The sequence below is a fragment of the Equus quagga genome, chromosome 3 (genome assembly GCF_021613505.1).
Source record: "Equus quagga isolate Etosha38 chromosome 3, UCLA_HA_Equagga_1.0, whole genome shotgun sequence".
NCBI lineage: Eukaryota > Metazoa > Chordata > Mammalia > Perissodactyla > Equidae > Equus > Equus quagga.
The window spans coordinates 69865244-69874377 of NC_060269.1; positions in this window are offsets into that span (position 1 = coordinate 69865244).

Consider the following 9134-nt stretch of genomic DNA (forward strand, 5'->3'; position numbering starts at 1 on the left):
CACGCACGCCCCGCAGTCGGACTCGGCGCTCTGTTCACATAATTCTATTGACATTTTGAGACTAAAATTATGTATGCTACTTTAATTTGCTGTTAAATTAAATTATGAATGTTTGGAACGTAGTAATTTCTTTGTTCTATGAACAGATTGTTTTATATATCTGCCTATATTACCAAGTTATTAATTTAATGATTTCATAATAGCAGCTCATTCCTCTGGGTAATATAAGGGCTGAAGTGCACGCTCCGTACAGCACAGGCAGATACTGCTTACCCTACGTGAATGGAAGGTTTTAGGAATAAAGACATTAGTTTTGGCGGAATGTTAAGTGTGCATCAGGAAACTGCAGGGATGTGTCAGGTCAGCTCGGGCTTCCTGATCTCCTTTTCAAAAGGCGGGACACAGTCTATTGCCCATGAGACCAAATGAAAAATAATTTTCTTAAATGAAGTCAAGCACCTGGCTGAACGCTGGCAGGTTTGAGAGCTACCGCCTGCCCATTTTCTCCTGCAGTTCTGGATGCAGTGTAGGTTCAGCTGGGGTCTTTCCTCCCGTGGGTCTGTTGGGCTATTATCCTGTCAGCATCCTGGAGACGTGCTGCCATGGCAACATGGCGTTAGCTGCATCGTCCTGCTCCTCGCTGGCACCCAACCCTACTGTGGGGAAAGGGCAACGGGCCAGATGCTGTGTGGTGCCGGGGTGGAGCGTGGAGTCTGGCTTCAGAGGAGCCTTCCTCCATCCCTGAGACTTGTGGCTTGGGCTCTCTGAGCCTCAATTCCCTGATCAATAAAACCAGGGCATTGAGGTCACCTGCCCGACCAGTTTTGTGCGTGTTGTGTGGCCACACAAGAAATGAGATGAGGACGAGAAAATGCTTTGCAATTGCTAAGAGTCAGGGCTCTTGAGGGCTGAGTTGTGTGGGACATGCGCAGGTACCCCAAAAGGGCACACATCACATGAGAGCAACAATTGTGCTTCTCCCCACAGCCTCCGGGACCCACTGCTCTTTGGGCCTCAGTTCCTGCAGTTGACGCCTGAGGTTTGAGCTTGGTGACTGCTAAGGTTCTCCTCATCTCTAGTAGTTCTGGACTCTCTTATTTTTCAGGAGAAGCTACCAACATGCTTCATTTTAGTTGGAGAGACAGTGCTGAAGGTGGAGTCACAGCGTATCAAGTTGTTAACAAACCTTGAGCACCTCTAACTCAACGAGAACTGATTTCCAGCTGCAGATACAGCAGTCTCCAACAGGCACCGTTTCACCTCCTCCAAGCCCATGGACTAAGGGGAATCAGGTGCTGAACAGGCCATCATGTTGCCCTGCGGTGAGGGGGAGGCTGTGCCCACCCTGACTGGGGCCAGGAAAGGGGACGGGAAGCCGAGGCTGAGACCTCAAGTTTGACTATGGATCAGTCATGCAAAGAGGAGGTTCAGGGGTGGGAAGGGCAAGGCGTTTAGGAAGAAGAAAAAGCATGTGAGAGATGGAGGTCGGAGAGAGCAATGCTGCGTGGCTGGGGCATCAAGCCTGGGTCTGGAGGGCGAGCATGAGATGCCCGGCCGGAGGAATCAGCAGGGGCCGGCTCTGGCCGGTGACAGCCTCACAGGCAAAGGCAGTGGGGGCCGCCGAAGAAGAGAAGGGATTTGATTTGTGCCTCAGAAAGGACACCATGGCTGCGGTGGGAGAAAGGGCTGGAAGAGGGTCAGATTGGAGTTGGGAGGCTAGTTAGGAGACAGTGTAGTAAAAGGTGAGAGATGAGGGTCTGATTTACGCGGTGATGGTGCAGAGGGGAGAAGTCCACAGATGCACGAGGTGCTCAGAAGGAAGACTTCACAAGGACTGGGTAGATGGGACAAAACAGAGGAGTTGTGAAGGTGGGGCTAGCAGAGGTCTTTGAGGTTGCCCTTTGCCCTCTGAGTTCTTCCCTCTCTGGCTGTTCCATCATTCCTCAAAATGAAACACTGACACCAACCCGCCCCCCCAAGGCCGACACACACTGACCCCTGTACAGGCGCAGGTTCTCACCCGCACACAGACACACACATGCCGCAGCCGCTCTGTGTGCGCAGGAGGCAGGCAGAGACTACTTCTCTGCAGAGCTGACAGGTTGCAGAGTCAGAAGCAGTGTCACGGCTTACACTTTCTTCACTTGTGCTTTTTGTCTCTGTATGTCACTTCTATGAAATATTCGTGATCTCCTCAGGAAAATCAAGAGTTCCTTTCTTCTGTGCTTTGCCTACAGCCTTTGTTATCATCGTCTCTGTGTCCATGTTGGTCTCATGCACTGTGGTGTGTCTTAATCACTTCTGGATTCCCGGTGCCCAGCACCACGTCGCATGCTGCTGCAATCGTCACTGTTGAATGACTGATGAGTCGATGAAGCCCCAAGGCACTGGGTCTGATCCCTCAGGAAAGGAATTCTGCAGTATCCTTCCAGCTTCCCTCAGCAAAAGCCTGGACCTACTGTTTGGAGATGTGAGGCACTAAGTTATCAGAGTCTGGTGCCAAGCATCCTCCTCAATTGCAGGAGCCAAAGCCAGACCCCCTTTGGGGCCACAGAGGGGAGTTACAAAGTAGCTGCTTTGTAAATGTAAATTAATGTTCGCTAAGCCATTAGCTGGTGGTGGGCAAGGTGGAGAACAGAAAGGGAAAGAGAGGAGTGGGGTTGTTTGTCCTTCAGGTGGGAGAGGGTAGGAGCTATAAAAGAGGGAACGCCTGCTTAGGCACGAGACGGATAGACATGCTTTTCCCAAGCAGGTACAGGAAGAAGTCAGCTAGGACCCAGGGGGGTGGAGAGCAACTGCTCTGAGACACAGACGAGACAGAGAACAGGGCAGAGCTTGGAGTGAAGCATCCATCAGGACAGGATGTGTTTGTTCTGTTAATGGCTGTGTGCCAGTGTCTGAGGCTGGCACTTCACAGGTAGTCAGTACAAGTTGAATGAATGCTGCGTGCTGTCTCTGAGAATCATGCAGAGGTGGCGGGAAGAGGGGTGCCAGCAGGTAGGAGAAGCGTGCAGTCTCCCGGATCCAGGTCTCAGGACTGGCCTAGAGGGAAAGTGGGATTGAGGCAGATTCGCAGTACTAGGTTGCATTCCAGGATAATTCCCAGCTCCCTAAGCCAGTGCCCCAGGAATCCTCCGTCAGTGGTAAACTATTGCTTCTATGCTCAATATCACGGACCAAGAGACTGATGACTCAGAGACCCATAGATGAAGGGCACCGGGCAGGAGTCAGGGACAGGGCTGTGGGTCCATGGCATCCGAAAGAATGCCTCAGTCTGTAGAAGTGGAGTGGTCTTCAGAGAAGTACAGGGAGCCTTAATTTAATTTTATTTTTTTTTGTGTGAAGAAGATTGGCCCTGAGCTAACATCTGCGCCAATCTTCCTTTATTTTGTATGTGGGATGCTGCCATAGCATGGCTTGATGAGCCGTGTGTAGGTCCGCACCCGGGATCTGAACCTACGAACCTTGGGCCTCTGAAGTCGAGTGTGCGAACCTAACCACTGTGCCACCAGGTTGGTCCACGGAAGACTTAATTTTTATTGCAAAATGTCAGGTCTCCCTTTTGTGCCTCACAGAAAAATCAGCTGTGTGTGTGAGAATGGAGGTGAGGAGGGCTTATGCTTAAAATCCAGGAGGGAAAGAGTCCACCTGCCCGCTGTCTATCTCCAAGCAGGAAAAGCCGGGACTTGTGAGAGGCCGTTCGAAGCACTTCGGAGTCTGGAGCCCTGGGCCGTTTAATGTTTCCGGCAATGAATTGGATGATGAAACGGAGGGCACGCTCATTAATTTCAGAGATGACACCCAGCTAAGGCTGGAGGGGCACCTTGGAGGACTGGATTACCATTCAAATTGACTTCAGTAGGTCTCAGAGATGGGTCAGAAACCAACCAAGTGAGATTCCAGAAGGACAAGGGTAAAGTGAAGAAAAGGCAGCCACACGAATGACAAGGAGGAATGACTTGCTGAGTCCCAATCCTGCTTGAAACCAGGAAGCTTTCCTGACCTCCTTCCTGATTCATCGAGGCTGACGTCTGCACACAGCTTACAAGGAACTCGCACAGTTCTCTCCTTTGAGCCTCGTGACAACCCCCTGAGAGAGGAGTTGTTATGAATAAGTTCATGGGCTTTCAGAGATGTTAAAAAATCTGCTCAAGGCCACACAGCTGATAGGTGTCAAAGCCAGATGCAAACTCAGTCAGCACGGCCCAGCACTCGTTTGACACTTCCGTCAGAGTGCTTTACTGCGTCATCTGATTCTCGGCGTCATTCTGCGGCACAGTCCCTTGATCCTTCCCCTTGCCCTCAGGCTAATCCCCATCCCCTCTCTGGCATCATCTTCTCCTCTGGTTAGCCAAGATCCCAGGGTGCATCCATTCAACCCAATCTTACCAGCACCTGTTCTTATCAACGGCCTGGACTCATTCTACTTGGAGTGGACCCACCTTGATAACTTTCGCACCTTGAGTCAGCCCCCAACCGTCACCTGCCTTGCTGGGAGCTCTGGGAGGGAATCACAGAACTGTGTGGGTGGAGCCACTACAGATCCACAGGGCAGGCCATGGTTCTGCTGGGCGATAGCCTTTGTGTGTCTCCTGTCAGCTCTCCGTCCTCAGGTCTTCACCTCACTACTGGCCCACCTATTATTACACTTTTCTGTTGAAGAGCAGATGGGGGCATCCGCTGTGAGCACCCTCAGCCCCTGTTCTCACCGTCTTCCAGCTCAGCCAAACCTTCCTCAGCCCTCACCTCCTCTCCTCTGGGCTCGGGGCGAGGCGTACGGTCCGTCCACTCTTCTCTCCTGTGCTCCCGGGCCTCCCCAGTGCGTCCTCAGGCAGGCACTGCCCCGCCGCCCTCCCGCCCTGTTGGTTCCTTCCTCGCAGCCCCTAAACGTGCTCCAGCCTGGCCCAGCTCAGACAACTCTCCCGAGGGAGGCGGAGGGAGGAGCCCAGCGTCTGCTTCTGTGGCACAAGCGACATTCTGCTTCTTAGGTTAAACGGAGTGTTTGTGAGGACTTTACCTATATTCTATCACAGGAACCGTTATTACATAATTCAGAGAAATCCGTTTTAATGAAAATAGCTCTCCTTTAACCACGCTACCAGCATCACACTCTTCCCTGCTTAGCGAAGCTCTTTGAAGATCATTTCGCTTCTTATCTCCAAGTTCATTTCCTCTTTCCTCTTCAAGCTACCATTCCAATGACAAAAGCCACTCATGACCCCTAATGTGTCCCTTTGCGGTCGACGCCTCACTTGACTCTCCCACTGCGTGAATTAATCAGCTACCCGTCTTCTCCTGAAACCCCTTAGAGCTGAGCCATTACTGCGTCCTACTTCTTTCTCCCCCGAGCTCTCTGACCAGTACCTCCCAGTCTCTCTGCTGGTCCCCCTTCTTCTGCTGAGTCCTTTCACAATGTCTGCGAGCCCCCGAGTCCTGTCCTAGTGTCCTCTTTCTTTTTCTTCCCCCTGCTTCGCCAGACCAAGCTTCTCCACGACTTCACTTCCGCCTGCTCATACACGTCAGGTCCGGCCACCTCTCCCCTGCAGGGCACAGCCTTACCTGGAACCGCCCAGCAGACAGCTCTGCCCAGGGCTTCTCCTCCCACCCCTCCCGCCCGGAACTAGGCTCACCTTATTGCCACCTTCAACTTGCTCTCCTCTGGGTGCCAGCACCTAGGAGTTATCTTAGACTCTACTTCTTTCTCGCTGTCCCCACATCAAACTGGGGGCCGTCTTCATCCCCAGGGTCACTGTCTCTGTTCATGGTCGTGGTCTCCTGACCTCCCTGTCTCTAGCCTTCCTCCTGTGGTCCAGAGCTGATCTTGCCAATGTGCAAAGTTTGCCATGGTACATCCCTGCTTAAATCCTTGAAATTCCTCCCTGTTTCCTGCAGGTCTGAGTCCAGATTCCCTAGCTCACTGGTGCCCACAACCTGATGCCATCTGCCTCTTTAGTGACAATTCCTGCCCTTACTATACGGCTGCTTACAGGTCCCAGGGAGACCACACTGTTCAGCCTCCGTGCCTTTGCTTACGCTGTGTGTGCCTCAGACACCCTTCCCCTGGCTTCCCCCCCTACACGCTGTTACTGAAGCCCTCTCTTTTCCCATGATGGGTGGTGGCACACCACGGTGATTAAGAGTGCTGGTGCTGGAGTCACACTGCCCACGTCCAGAGCCCAGCTCTACCCCGTCTAGCCGTGTGACGTGGGTCACGCACTCTAAGGCTCACTCTCTTCATCTGTGAAAGAGAAATGAGGAAAGCGTCTGCCTCATAGGATTGCTCCAAGGACTGACCAGGACACTGTCTGTTGAGCGCCTGTCCTGGTTTCAGTGCGCAGGACGTTCTTACTGCTTAACGGCCTTTCCTGTTCATCTTCCACGACACAGGTCCAGCGTCACCTGCTACGTGAAGATGTCCCGACCTTTCAGACAGATTTGATTTCACCACTTGTTGATCCTTAGAATGTTCTTATGAGTGTCTGTCCCTCTAAGTGCACCGTGCGCTGTTCGTCTTGTAGTCCTCGGGGTCTTGGCGCCGTGGGTAATGCCAGACAGACCCCTTCCTCACGCCTCAGAGAGCCTTACATATTAAGGGCTATTATGATTTTGGACAAATTTTCTGATCCAGTTTACTCATCTGCAAACTGAGGCCACTGTGAAAGGGATGTTGTATTCTGAAAGGGACTCTTAAATTGGCAGTCAAGTTCTTTTGTGAACCCAAATCCTTAAAATGATCAGGATGGAATAGCTAGAAATTAGGGCTCATCAGCGGGCTATCCATTGCCCACTGGGAGCTGTGGCTGTGCGGTAGAGTGGGGCCTGTATTACACAGTGTGTGCGTGCATGCATGTGTGCATGTGTGTGCCTGTGCACCCTGGCTGTGCAGTGGGCGGTGGGTCTGCTCAGAGGTGCCCCGATGCTCTCTGCCCGAAGCAGCCAGTCGTGGGCAGCTGCAACTGGCCTGGCCAGCCTCCCTGACAAACATCTCGGGGGCAAAGGTCAAGTTGCTGCAATGAAGACTGAAATTCTGAGCCCCGCTAACAGGCCTGGGAGTGGCGGCTCCCTGAGAGACAGGCAGCCTCTAGGGGGCTCCCAAGTGTATGGTGGTGGTGTGCTGCCTGAAGGCTGCCAGGAAATTCTTGTGCCTGGGCTGGGCTGGGCAGCAGCTGGTGCCAGCCCTGGGCAGATGCTGATCCAGGCTCCCGGGGCTGGGGTGGGCAGGACCGCTGGCTGTGGGTGGGTGGGAGAAGGGCGCAGAGAGCACTGGCTCTTGTCCACAACCGGGATCTGCCCTGCTGGCCTGTGGTGTCTTCTGCTCTGTCAGTTTCTGGTCCGCCCCACTGGGCTCCTCCGTGTCTCCTCTCCAGTGTCCTCTAAGGCTTCAGAGTGTGCCCTCACAGTTCTCCTGTCTGCTCCTTGGCATGCCTCCAGGCCTGGCCCACTCCGAACCACCTCCTGCAGCAGCTGCTTTCAGGACCTGTGGGGCCGGCACTGCCTCTTCCTTTGCTGGCCCCGTTGGAAGTTTGTAACTGGCCTGTGGCTCCTTTGGGACCACCGACTAGCAGCGCACTCTCGCATCCCTCTTCTCTGCCTGTGTGTTGGAGGTGCCCGCCCCACACCTGGAGAGGCCTGGGCCTGCACTCGTCACCCTTTCCAGCACGGGAGGTTTGGATAGGGAACTCGGTCTCGGCATGAAACTCGTCTGGCCCTGTCTGCTGTTTCTCCAGCACAGAACCGGCTGCCCCACTCCCTTTTGTTCAGGCACAGCCTCCTTCCTGGCCCATACGTGACCTGGTGGGCTTGTGTAGTGTAGTCAGGGCCGGTTCCATGAAGGAGATGGGCCCTGAAGACCAGGCAGGATAGGATTGTGGCAAGAAGGGTTTGGGGTTTCTGGGTAAGGGGACTTGTCCCAGGAGACAGTGTCTTGGCTGCATTCCCGCAGCTGCCAGTTAACAATGCTGGGCAGGTGAAGGCTGCAGGGAGAGAAGGAGTGTGCCCGAGGCCACGCCTGACGCCCACTGCCACATCTGAAGCTGTGCTGTGCTCAGGCCCTGCTAACTTGTCATCTTCCATGTGGCCTTGTGGGATGAAGACATTGAAGCTTGCCTCCACCTAATGACCTTCAGCGGAGAGTCCCAATCAGCTTCTGCGGCAGACATGTCCCTGTGTTGGCCCTGCCAACACCCAGGCAATTAACCGCTGCTGTAATTCTGGGTCTCTGTCCCCACGGACCCCCCCTTCCCAACAACAGTGTTGAACAAGAGTCTTTACAGGAGAAGGAAAAGTGACTGTCTGGTCTGGCAGCAGAGAAGGCCGGGCTGAGAGGTGACAGGAGTCTGAACAGAAGGGCTGTGTAGTGTTAATCACTACAGATGCTGTTCTGGGAGCCGATGTAAGACAGCTCCCAGAGAGCACTCCGGGGGCCACAGCACCTGAGGATGAGTGAGGATGACATCCAGAAGACAGGATATTCTCCCCATCACTATCCCCCTGGGGCTGGCCCCAGGCCCTGCCAATTACCTCCCTGGTTTGCTGGGCTCTGCTGTCTGGGAGGGGGCTTGAACTAACCCTGCCGTGGGGTGCCCCACCAGTGAGGATGAGGGTGCCCCCGTGCTGGGCAGGGGGCTGGGAGGTTGGGGCGTGACCTCTGGGGAGCACAGATCCCTGGGGTCCACGTCAGGGCCCTCTCCACCTCCTGCAAATTGTTTTCTGCCTTGCAGAGCGCAGCAGCCTCCTTGGTTAATCAGAAGCCATGGCTGACCCTGGGAGGACAGTCTCAGAGGAGAGAACCTATTTTGAGCTAGAGAGATGATTAGTGGCACTAATCACACGTTCTCAGCCTGGACCCGGTGGCCTACTTCCAGGCGGTTCCCTGGTTCCCTGGGCCTACGCGCCCTCCTCATTCCTCCCTCCTTTGCTTCTCCAAGCCAGCTGCCCTCACCTCCCTTTCTCATGGACTTTCAGCACTGGAAGGGACCTGTGAAGTCTGCAAGTCCAGCCACTCTTCAAAAAAACAAAATACACATAGGCACTCACAGAATTTGGCACACAATTTCGGGAAATTCCTGTATCCCATTGATGAACCCCAAATTTGAAGACATGAAGCACGGAACTAAAGAGTAATGTGCATCTAG